General features: G+C 32.5%; 1 protein-coding gene across 1 annotated transcript in view; it reads right to left on the bottom strand.

The window, feature by feature from the left end:
* Positions 1 to 13,145, bottom strand: part of LOC115886539 (carboxyl-terminal PDZ ligand of neuronal nitric oxide synthase protein) — a 183,849-nt gene extending 170,704 nt beyond the window's left edge. Inside the window, exon 1 of the mRNA XM_030905759.1 lies at positions 12,943 to 13,145. The gene's annotated coding sequence lies outside the window, so the exon portion shown is untranslated. The remainder of the gene's footprint in view (positions 1 to 12,942) is intronic.
* Between the last annotated feature and the right edge of the window lie 254 nt (positions 13,146 to 13,399).

Below are 13,399 nucleotides of genomic sequence, written 5' to 3'. Positions count from 1 at the left end.
GTTTGAAATCGATCAGAAGCTGCATTATTTGAGACTTGCGCATTAACACCAATTTGGAAGAAGTCACAAACATGTTGGGAAGACGCTCTGAGAACAAACCTTATTACGGATAAAAAATAGATATGTTGAGTAGATAGTTATCTGACTGAAATGATAAATTAAAGAACTTTTTATTTTTTTAAGTTAATCATAATTTTTTCTTCCAAAAAATAATGATAAAACAGTTTCTGTTGAAGTTTTGGCACAAAATCATTTCAAATTTATGATTTCAGTCTAATAACTATTTTTTAATCAACGTATTTAATTTATGTCAATGACGACAGGTATTGATAATTTCGATTCCAAAAATCTCGGGAACCATTACTCGTAGCGATTTTTGCCAAGAGACCTTTTTTACGTAAAAAACGTCGTAAATGTATATTTTTTTACTCAGTAGTTTTATACAGGTACGGACGAAAAGTTATTACTCTTCAAACCAGTTAAAAAATATGTAGGTGGCGCCCTCTACAATTAGGAGTCATATTGACATCAAAATCAAATTTCTCATGTCTAAAAACTCTCAGACAACAATTTTCATCTAAATATTGACGTTACTTCTGAAATTATTTGGAAAAAATCGAAATATAAATGAAATTTTAGGACACATTTAAGGAACTTTTTTACTTATTTTTTTCCTCAGAATATGTTGCCGAAGTTTCCGGAATACAGTTCGGACAACCCTGTATGTCTAAACAATCTCGATAATATGATTACAAAATAACTAATTATCAAAACTTATATATAAAAATATCGTGTTCGAATATTGATAATCTCTATTTTTAAATAATATCAAAACTCATAAGTTATTCAAAACATGTCCGACAATACATTTAAATTTTTTCGTGCTATTGGCGATGATCGATAAGCACTTAAAACTGTTGAGATAGGAAATCAAAATGGTAGGCAACCTCTGGCTACGAAAATAAATCCACAGTTTTATTTTCGAAAAATATTACCTCAACAGTTTTCAAATTCATCCAAATATCCCAATTTAATTGATTTATTTCACAGATATATGAATTTTATGTATAACTGGCGGATATCTGGATAATCCAGATTGAAATTTTTTAACAGGATTAAAAAATACCGTGTGTTATTCCAGATGAAAAAGGCCTATTTCTGTATGGCGCTGTTAAAAACGGAGCATCATTTTTAGAAACGTCTGGTTTAAAAATAGCGAGTGAAATAAAGCAGGGTAACGAGAATTTGAATTTTTTAAAGGTAATTAATTGGTTTAGAATAAGTAGCTTATAGTTATTAATGATACAAGTTTGATACGAACATCATAACGAAACGCCTGTAACGTTAGCCGAGTGGCTTAGTTACACAAGTTTCATTAAAAAGTTCGTATCGAACGTGTATCATTCAAAATTTAATCTACGACGCGGCACGAGGGACGATCCAAAGAGATTTGATTTAATTTAAAATATCAGAAATATCCTCATAAAAATTAAAATTCAAAATAATCAGGTGCCCATATTAGTCGACGCCGCGCCGTGGTAATCGTGCTTGTTGATTGTTTCCATTTTGACTTTGACAACACAATCATTGATGTTCAATTTTGTGTTAAACGTTCAGTTTTAGCAAAAAGCAAAAAATAATATTAATATGGGTGATTCTGATTCTGAAAGTGTCCCTTCGGATATTGAAGGCATTGCGCAAAACGTTGTCGTTTCCCTACTTCCCGAAAAATCAAGACAAACGTACGAGCAAGCCTATGTAAAACTTGGTGTAAAGGGAAAGGAATCAAGAAATGTAGTAACGAAAAGGTTCTCCTGGCATATTTTGAACATCTTTCAAAACCTAGGAAGGCTTCATCACTTTGGGTATATTATTCCGTGCTACGTTCAGTTATACCAGTGAAGAAAAATACAGACAAATACAGTAAGTACGTCCATTTAATTGCGTTTCTAAAAAGAAAATCGGAAGGATTTGGGTCAAAAAAATCGAGAATTTTAAGAAAAGAAGACATGACTCGTTTTTTGTTGGAAGCCGATGATAAAACTTATTTCCTGACAAAAGTTTTATTGATAGTGGGACTTGCGGGAGCCTGCCGGCGTGGCGTATCTAGTTGACAAATCTGCAGCTGCAAAATGTGAAAGATGAAAGACAATGCATTCATCTCATTATTCCATTTACGAAAACAAAGATATCACAAGATTTTTTTTATAACGAAAGGGATTGTTGAAGGAATAAATAATATGGTGGAAATGGTTCGAAGATATATAGCTATGCGGCCAAGCAACACAGAGCATACTCGATTTTTTGTGGGGTACAGAAATGGAAAATGTATTAAGCAACCCGTTGGCATTAATACTTTAGGGAAAATGCCATATAAAATAGCATTGTTCCTAAGTCTTCCAAATCCACAACAATACACCGGACATTGTTTCCGTAGATCGTCTGCGTCGTTGCTTGCAGATTCAGGAGTGGATTTAACTGTTAAAAGACGTGGTGGTTGGCGCTCTAACACAGTGGCAGAGAGCTATATAGAAAATTCCAAAGAAAATAAGAAAAAAGTGTCATGTAATATTTTAGTAACATTTCTGGCAATGATGGGTCTTTTATATATTTAAATACTCTACAATTTTTATAGAAAAAGGAAAAAGTATTTAGAAGACAGTCAGCGAGCAAGTCAGTGTCCGAAAAATGAAGTGGAAATAACGAGTTTAGGTTCGTCATCCATATCCTCGAAATCATGTATCGAAGGAACGTCCACTTCAGTTTTGAAAAGTAATAGTGCTACTAGTGGTAGCTTATCATGAATGGATACTACAGAAATAAATAACAGTACACCTGAAGCCCTTACAACAGAGGAATACTGTGAGAATAATGATCCTCCAGAAGAGCAGTCAACTGAAGTTCAGTTTCAGCATAAATTGAAGAGAATATTAGATTTTAATTTTCAAATGAGTGGTAAAATCAACAATACTTCCTATACGGCTTTTTTAACGAGTATGTGACCACCACCACCAAAGAATCCCAGCTTTCTTCTTTATTTTATTGTTCCTAGGTAAAAAAGAGCACTGTAAGAAGGAATTTTCTTATTTACCTCCTAGATTTCGGTAGGGTTCAGAGGTCCTATTTCGTCAAAGCAGGTGTCAATTTTTGAACCAAAGGTTGACATAGGTGACCCAAAGGTCGGTTACCGCACCTTATGCACTATATCGGTATTTTAAAGGTTGCCTTAGGCAACTCCGCCATTTTAGTACAATTTATCTTTTCGTGCGTTGTGGACGAATCGAATAAAATATCAAAAACCACAAAATACTGCGCATTTCGTTAAAAAACTGTATCTGTTAGGGTTAAAGCTAATTTTCCTGATAGATTTCGTATATTTTTCTCAAAATTAAAAAAAAAAGAAGTTAGGTTAACCAAGTAAACTATAATTTTAAAATTAAAACTAGGAAATAAAAAAGGGGTTTTGCCATATTTCGAAGTATCATGGTCACTTTCAACAGTAAACTTCGTTGATGAATTTCGATTGCCGATCTCAAAACTTTGCAAATTTGTCGAAGTTAAATTCACCTAGTTGTTTCTTAATAGAGCATAATATATTCCATTTCTAATTCATACATCATCAGCCATCACCAAGTTAATCGAAATCAATGATTTGGTTTCCCCATGGTTGAATATAGTAATATTTGACGACGAATATTTTTAACTCTAACCTCAAAATATCGCGAATCGGCATGAAAAACAACTTTTAGCACACGACATACTACGTCGCCTCAAACAACGTCGCCTTCGACGTTATCCGGCAACGTTGGGTTGCTCCTGGCGACGTTGTGATTACGTTGAACAATGTATGTCCTTGATTTAAGAATTCATCCAGTCTGAAGGCTCAGTGAAAAATTTGAACAGCCCCGTCTTCATTTTTTAGTTCATTTCACAATTACCACTCATATCTTTTTGTGCTTACTAGTTTTAAATTATAATTGATCTTAAACTTATTATTAAATATTAAAGTATAATTCATAAAGTACTTCATAATTATTAACTATAAACTTTAATAAACATACTTGGTAAATACATTGTAAAATTAAACAGAATGCCTAATTTAACCACTAATTAACAATAACTATTCGATTTCAGCTGACACCAAAAGGTCATTTACTTACCTATTGTAATGTATGCCTCATGTTCAAGTTACAGGAAATCCATTATTACGTTTCCTGTGAGACGATCTACATTGTTATGCGGAGCACACAGAATAGATTTTTTCGAAGCGTGTGCTTTTTACGTATGTATATTCAATTCGATTCGGGTGTTTATTATTTAAATGGTAAGTAGGTACGAAAGAAAAAAACAGCTATTATGCCGGTGTAAAAGGTTGAGCCTATCGACAAGGAAGCAATGTTGTTTGACAAAAGATGTTTTACCAAACGACCATGTAAAGAAATCTTTTTGAGAGCTTCAAAATTCATCAAAACCTTCAAAAATCATCAAAATTCATAGAAATGCAAATGTTATATTAAGCACAAATCAAAGTAATATTAAATTTATTCTATGAGATTTTTTATTTTTTCCATTATAAACTTAAAGCTACCTAAAATTTGAAATTTGAAATTTGTGACGCATCTAGAAGTACCTTAGAATTTTGATGATCTGTCAGTGAGTCAATATCGAAATTAAAGAAATTTGACAAGCGATAATTCATAAACTATGAGGTATATATATGTAATTACTATACCGGGTGTTGCATCGTCGAGCGGGACATAGGAAATCCCATGTAAATTTTAATGGGGTCAATTATTGACTTCCCTAATTATTTTAAAGAATAATTCTATTTAGGTTTATTGAAGAGCACTAAAACCCACATTAAAAAGAATAACTTTAGATATTTTTGATTAGCCCGTTTACGAGTTATCGCCGATTTCTTTTTAAATATTTCTCCTTTCTTATGGCCCTGTATTTACTTATGAGCACCAGTCAAGGTAAAGAGATAACTGTCAAATGAAGTTGTCATTTCAGCAATTTATCTATTTAGTGCTTTATTATTATTATTAAAAACTCATACCTACATCGAAAATATTAGCCATGAATTACACTACCGAAGAAAAGTATTGATGATTAAATGGTATTTTCAAGGAAATAGTTATCAAAAGTTGTCGGACATGTTTGCTGCTGTATCCGAATAGACCGATACCTGGAAAATCTACAATCGCAAGGAATATCCAGAGATTTGAGACCAAAGGTACCCTAATAAATAACTGCAGATGTGAAGCAAGGGAGGAACAAAGAGAAGATGCAAGAAATGATACCGACTTGGAAGTTTTATTGTGCGTGGAAGAGAACGATGGAAAGATCAGCACAAGGAAACTTGAGGATGAAATAGGAATGGATCACACTACAGCGTTTCGAATTTTGAAACGACATAAATACTATTCCTTCAAATATGAAAAGCAACATGAGCTACGAGATGCGGACGAAATACGGCGGCAGGCGTTTTGTTTTGATATGATGTAAAGAAAGGGAATATACTGATAGGGAATTTTTAAAAAACATATGTTTCACTGACGAATGCACGTTTACCTTAAATAATGAACCCAATGTTCAAAATTATCGATATTGGAACAAAGAAAACCAACACAGGTTTGTCGAAACAAGGACGCAATATCCACAGAAAGTAAATGTTCAGGCAGGGATATTCGGACACAATATTATCGGGCCATTATTTCTTACGCGAAATTTAAATACAGAATATTATTTAGAATTACTCGAAAATCATATTTTACCTGCTTTACATGATGCCGCTAGGGAAAATCAGGAAGTATGGTGCCAAATGGATGGCTGCCTGGCACATAGTACCCTGGCTGTTCGGGAATATTTAGGCAATAGTTTTAACGGAAACGTTATTGGCCTAAATCATACAGTAAATTGGCCAGCAAGGTCTCCTGATATTTCGACAAATGATTTCTTTCTCTGGGGCCATTTAAAAAACAGGATATACAAGGACAAAAACTGACGAGTTAAAAAATGCTATTTCTGCCGAATGCAATAGAATTTCAGTTTACCAACTAGCGAATGTAAGAAGAGAATTTTATGATCGCCTGGGTTATTGTCTAGCAGTCGATGGAGGTATATTTGAACAATTTAATAGTACCTAAATTAATAAGTTACTGAATACTGTAATAATACTATAATTAATTGTAATTGATTACTTTATTTTACTTTAATTCATATTAATTTGTATTTATAAATACATCTTTAAGATTTCCGATGTAGGAATGAGTTTTCAATAATAATAAAGTACTAAATAGGTAAATTTCTGAAATGACAACTTCATTTGACAGTTATCTTTTACCTTGACTGGTGCTCATAAGTAAATACAGGGCCATAAGAAAGGAGAACTATTTAAAAAGAAATCGGCGATACTCGTAAACGGGCTAATCAAAAATATCTAAAGTTATTCTTTTGAATGTGGGTTTTAGTGCTCTTCAATAAACCTAAATAGAATTATTCTCTAAAATAATTAGGGAAGCCAATAATTGCCCCATTAAAATTTACATGGGATTTCCTATGTCCCGTCCGACGATGCAACACCCGGTATATTTTGGTAACCTAGCCAGCTATAGTATGTCTCCATGTGTAGTAAAAATGAATATTCTTGCTTTATCGTATCCACAACAAAGTTATAGGGTGGTCAAAAGTGCCGCTAATACGAGTACATTCGAGAAAGGAGGGTACGGCTATGCTCGACTTGGCGAGGGTACTGCCGTGCCCCGAGATAAACGTAGAAGAGTTTTTCATTTTTTTTTCAGCTTTTTTCAAAATTGTTACCACAAAAATACGAATGTATGAAAGAAAGTACAAAAAAGATAAATAACCTAGATGTCTCTACAGAGTGTTTCAAAAAACAAGTGTCATCTCTCTTGGGGAGATACCTTATGAAAAAATAATATTTATTTTTTATATTAACATAGGTGTCCGAGTTTGCTTTGTTTCGTAGCTACAGGGGGTTAAAGTTAGTAGTGGGAACTATCGAATGAATACTATCGGAACATTCGATAGTTGCAATTCATTCGAATAATTGGATAGCTAGTAAGAAAACATTCGTTGAAAACTATTCGAATAAAAATTATTCAATAGATGCGTCATCTGCCTTGAAATATTGTATTCTAGTAATTCGGCAGCAAAGACCATTCGTTTATAAAATTCATTTATTCGTCAGGATCGATTATAGTTTGTTAAAGTCTTCATTCTTTTTCGATTTATTCTAGTTCTCTTCCAAGTGCTTTTAGCGGTTCGAATGAAATTTTGAAGGTGAAAGGTAAAAGTTATTGTAAGTTAAGTGCTCAATATGCAGCACTTAGCAATAAAATTTTTCAGCACTTTCAATGATTACCTATATGCACACCACTGATGAATTTATCGACACTTTTTAGCATTAAAATATGTCGCATTATAGTAACTTTTACCCCCAAAATTTCATTCGAACCGCTAAAAGCACTTGGAAAAAAATTATAATAAATAGAAAAAAAGAAATAAGACTTTAACACCCTTGTAGCTACGAAACAAAGCAGAATCGGACCTATGTTAATATGAAAAATAAATCTTATTTTTACGTGAGGAATCTTCTCACGAGTGATGTCACATGTTTTTTAAAACACCCTGTATATTCTCCGCACCGTATTTTTAAACAACCGGTATTTTTTCATATGACATACAGTCTTTGTTGTTTTGAGCTATTTTCGTTAAGACACAAGCTCCTTTCTTGAAAGTCGCCTTTTATTTATTTATTCTCTTGAAAGAAATCAAACAATGGATTTCTGCAAACAGGAGAAATGTTTGAAATTTTTACCAGATACATTGTATACCTATTAGAACAAGCTTTGTCTACCATATTTGTAATATTTAACATATCTGTAAATTATATCGATAGTTAAAATTTTGTAATAATAGTACTAAATATAATATAGACACAGCTTATTTAGTACCAGCTGTCTTGAGTAAAAAAAAATACTATTTTTCTTTAGGTACATATTTCAAAACTCCTTCCAAAAAAGAAAACGATAAGGAATACAAAGAAGCTTTGTTCTTTCCTGTAGTCCCACAGGAGCAATTCTAACAGAAGGATTGTTGGTCAGTCCCGTGGGGACAATTCGTCTTCGACAAGGATCTTTTGTTGGGATTAAACCAGAAAAAAAGGTTTGAAATAAAGGAAAAGTCGAAAATATGAAACAATAAGGACACTGTAAAGTCATAAATGAGGAATAAAAATAAGATAGTTGCTAATAATTCGTATTTTTTAGAGAAAATCCAATCCACAGATGCGTCGATACCGTTTTTTAGGAAGACGATAACGAAGCATTTACACGAACTTTTTTACTTTTTTTTATCTTCAAAATATACTGCCAAAGTTTCCCGAATACAATTCGGACCACCCTGTATATGTATGGAACGTCTTCTGCGATACTGTACATTAAATCTTTACTCGCTACCTTCGGTAACTCCTTCTGTGGCATATTTAAACTCGATTAACCTCAGATCAAATATAAAACCTGCTACGCGCCGCGGCACAATGCAAGTGCATTGCTCCTGCAACGACCTGCCTGACTACGATATATGGTCGAAAAACCAGTCGGGTTCAGCTCTCAATGGTAATGGGAGCAAAAGAAGACCCACCCACGTAGTATTTTCCTTCTATCATATGGGTGTAGTAACGGTTTTTGTTATTTTACGCACACTGGAAAAAATGAAACCACATATTTTTTAAAATTATTACTCGCAACCAAACCAAACACTTCTTCAGTATGTATCATCCCCTAGCATTCTTAACACGTATAACGCTTCTTCAGTACGATTTCAGCCGTAGTCAATATAGATAGTTTTAGTGTTAAAAATAATAATTTTAAAAAATATGTGGTCATCTTCTGACAAGTTTATATTAGTTTATTAATTGTAGTAAACATTATGTTGTGTGTGTTGTGAATATATTGTATGTAACTTTTGGATTATGTTCGACAATATTTTTTTTGATTTGACACTACACTGATGAAGGCTATAATGTTAGCCGAAACGTTTGTTTTTCCTTTAAAAACCAAATAAAGATATGTAATGAAAAACCAAATGAAAACTTAATCAGAGTTTTCCCGAACCTAAATCCCAAGAAAATAAAAAAAAATCAGAATATTTAGAAACAAAGTTCAAGAATATTAAATTTTCCAAGTATATACAGTACGTCGGCTGGATCTGTGTCTATGAAAGGAATGCGGACAAAAAAACATTTAAATAAACAGTAATATATTTTATACGTCGACTTGACCACTCATTTTATTGCCTATTGCACTCCGTCCACTCATTTTATTGCCTACTTGCAAATTTGTCGAATTTTTATTGATGGGACGCGTCGTCTAATTTTTTACGAAAAACATCGAGAGAATATCGTTTCCCCTCTCACAGATACCCCGTAGCTTCAGAACGAACAGACGTACTGTATATTCTTCCACTATTTCCAGTGCTGTTATTTATTAGAAGGCCTTTTTTCCACTAGTTCGTTATATATTATCATTTATAATATACCCCAATAAAATCGGTCCAAGACACCACATATATAAATACGTTATAATATATCTTTATATTCACTAATATTCTTTGTGAATTTGTTTAAAAAATGTGTATCTCACAGTAAATTTACTGATTCATTGTAAATTTACTATTGTACATTACTTTAGATGCTGTCTCTCCCATAGACTTAAAATAAAATATAGACTGAGCATCTCATTCATAAATAGCTGGAACATGCGGTCAGACACTGTCTTGTTATTATTGTGTTATTGTTTTAGGTTATAACGAGTGCGACACGAGCGATAGATAGGTTGTCTCTGTCATAACGGTCGTTCCCTGACGACTCTGCCGAGAAACACAACACTGTCTTTCGTTTCTCAAGTACACCTGAACTCTCCGTATCATAGCCGGGTAACTTTTTTATTTTAATGAAGCTATAATTAAATTAAAAATATATCGTATTTAATTATTTTATTAAGATTTAGGACAGGTTTTTGAATAAAAGTTTAGAAAAAAACGTCTTAGAGTCCAAAAAGGATAAAAATAATAAAATACACGTTATAGAAGAAATTTTATAATCGAAATTACGTAATTTTTGAAATTAATAATAAATTATTAATTTTAGTCAAACATTTACAACCCCTAATATTAATCAAAACAGGATCTATTTCACAGATATAATAGAATCGGCGACAGGGAGAGAAAAAAATATGATTTTGTAATTTTTTTTTCTGGTTAAGTGACGTCTTATTATGTAAATTAGAGAAAACATAAATCTGTTCCATTAAAGCAAGGAAGGTGATAGGAAGTAGATAATATGAAAACTACATTTATTTAACTCGGTACTGTCTTTATTATACCGGGTGCGTTCCAAAAGTGGCTCATCCTCATAATTTTTTTATATTTTCAAATAAAAAATTACATAAATTAGGATTGATTGACGCATTCAATTGTTTTTGGTCACTTCCTGTTTCACTGGAAATGAATATAACTTTTAATTTTTAAATGGCACCCTCGGTATATTTCTACTTTATTCGATAAAAAATGATAACAATTTAATTTTTAATAATAATATTGATTTCTGAATAGAATGACATAGCATAATATGTCAACTTTTGACATTTTCGCATATGGTTTAATTGTAATTGTAACACGCTGTTCATAACGACAATTTGACTCGAAATACCAAGTGTGTGGTATCAATATATTCATAAAAAAATGCTTTTTCCAAATATGCTAATGAGTCTCCCTTGTTCCATTTGAAAAAATTGACATATGTATGATTAAAACTACGATTTGTACATCTTTTAACCGGCCTAAACAAGACACGAAACCCATTAGACGATCAAAACTATTTTTCCAAGGCTCCTTGATTAAAACTTAGTGTTTTTAACAACACCATGGCACCCTAGATTGAAATTTAAAATACGATTTGTTTTTAAGCGACAATGTCAAAAGTTGACATATGATAGTCATTCTATTCAGAGTGTCATTTTTTATCGAATAAAGTAGCAATATACCGACGGTGCCTTTAAAAATCAAAAGATGTAATCATTTCGGTGAAACAGGAAGAGACCAAAAACAATTGAATACGTCAATAAATCCTAATTTATGTCATATACCTACTAACATACAATTTTTTTTTTGTATCTGAAAAAATAAAAAAGTTATAGGGGTGAGCCACTTTTGAGACGACCCGGTATCTTAAAAAATATTGTTTCATAATGTAATATCATTTTAAAATTCTTGTATGTTATTTTAGATTCTGAAGATAATTTTAGAATAAACCAGAATATATATTTAATAAAAACATTATTAATTATTAACAGGGTTATAATTATGATTTTGTTACAATGTAAGTAAGTCAATATTGTAATGTAAGAGAAAAAAATCAGATTTTACATTTTACTAAAACATTATCTAAATAAGCGCCTTTCTACAACAACGCCACTGACTCCTAATGGGTAAATTGAGAGTTGCCTACCGGTCGAAAGTCGTTTCAAGACTTAATTGGATTATTTAAGTCAAATTTCTTGCAAATTAGGTACTGGCGAACCATATTTTACAGTTCTTGAACAGAAAAAGTCAATAAAATAAACACTTAAGGACTACAAGCTAAGAAAATGCGTTAATACAGCCGGGGAGATAGCGGCAACAAAGCTTTACCGCACACGTGCAACACGTACTACAAGGTAATAAATGAATGAATAGGCTCCCTCGCCTCTAATCGGTGTTGTCATATTGTAAAGAACTTATCCTTTTTAAACAGTATCCGACTTATAATTTAGTAGTATAAGGACTATTTAATACATCTCTGGAATATTAAAACCTACTTTATTAAACTGTAGTATTAATATCTCAATATATGTGTATAACAAGAAAAAAAAATATTGATAATATTAAAGACGTGACAACATAGGCTGGATGAGGAAGGCTCGGTCGACTGTACCCAGAAGTAAACATGTGTACAAAAAAGGTTGTTTGTCCGCGTTGAGATGTAAATAGTGTAGTCTATATTTTATTTTAAGTCTATGGTCTCTCCCCTGAATTTTTATTGAGAACCCAGATCCCCAAAAATACTTACAAAAACAACCATTCGACCGTGTTTTGATAACCAAAATTTGTTTGATAGTCCAAGCTTGAAGTGGTTTGTTCAGTTCTCCACATAAGATCGATAATAAAGATAAAAGTGATTTATTTTTCCTTTTAGATATTTATTTGACGTTCGTTGATTTGCTTACACACATAAAATAAAGAATTTAAAAGTACGAATTCTAAGATATTTTTGCATCTTTTTTGAAATTTTTAATTAGAATCGGAATTAATAAATCCTAATTTGAAAATACAAAAATTTTTGGCTATTTTTTACACATTTCCAAAGGCCTTAGATATAATAGATAAAATCAAAGCCATATAATAATTATAAAAATTTCAGCATTTGTAGAAAATTTTATGTAGGTTCAGAATATGTACTTTTAAAAGCTTAGATATCTTGGTTTTGTGGAAAAAATCATTTTTTGGATCTTTGTTTTGAGCTATTTTTGATGACTGTTAAAACGTTATTACCATTACTGTTCTCGTAACACTACAACGGCCTATATTTCCTCATTATACGCGTTTGAATTAGTAAATAACAGCAGGTTTAACAAAATCCATAAATTGACGAAAATCGCCAATTTTCAATGACCATTTTTGGCTATTTTTGTACACAATTTCTAAGGCCTTAGAAACCACAGAATACCTTAATTAATTTGATACCCGACAACCCAAACAACACCCTGTATATTACAGAATCGAGTAGCACTCAAAACCACCGATGTAATAATTTAAAAATAGTTTTTCCCCTTTGAATAACAATGTTCGTTTTTTCGAAAACGAAAAATATTTCTTTACCTTATTCCTATACTTCAAGACTATGTATATCCTGTGCAGTGATGTCAGAAACAAAACCACAAAATCTATGATTGTTTTTTCGGTATTCTAGTGTTCTGTGTGACACTACCGATTCTGAGGTTAGAATAAACAAACGTGAATGTTTTTTCGAAACGTCAAAGACGCGGGAAAATGGACCGTACAGCCGCAGCGCCGAGACTGAAACTCTGCTGCTCCGTTCATCTCCTGCAAACTCCCAGAATCTGAGGCGGCGATGCTACATTTGAATCCGGCATATACGGTTCCTTTGTTATTCCTGCAGTGTACGTGGCGCCATCTATGTTCGGATTGTTCAGTCATATAATAAGAAAAGCAGCTAACATTGTTCTGATTCTCCTGCTGTTTTCCTGCCTTGTGGTACAGGTAGCTCTATCTACCTTCCGATTGTTGAATTATACAGGGTGGCGCACCTCAATCC

Source organism: Sitophilus oryzae, unplaced genomic scaffold (genome assembly GCF_002938485.1).
Source record: "Sitophilus oryzae breed Bouriz unplaced genomic scaffold, Soryzae_2.0 scaffold_494_pilon_pilon, whole genome shotgun sequence".
Lineage (NCBI taxonomy): Eukaryota > Metazoa > Arthropoda > Insecta > Coleoptera > Curculionidae > Sitophilus > Sitophilus oryzae.
The sequence above is the reverse complement of the archived record's forward strand: the minus strand, read 5'-3'. Positions and strand labels throughout refer to the sequence as shown.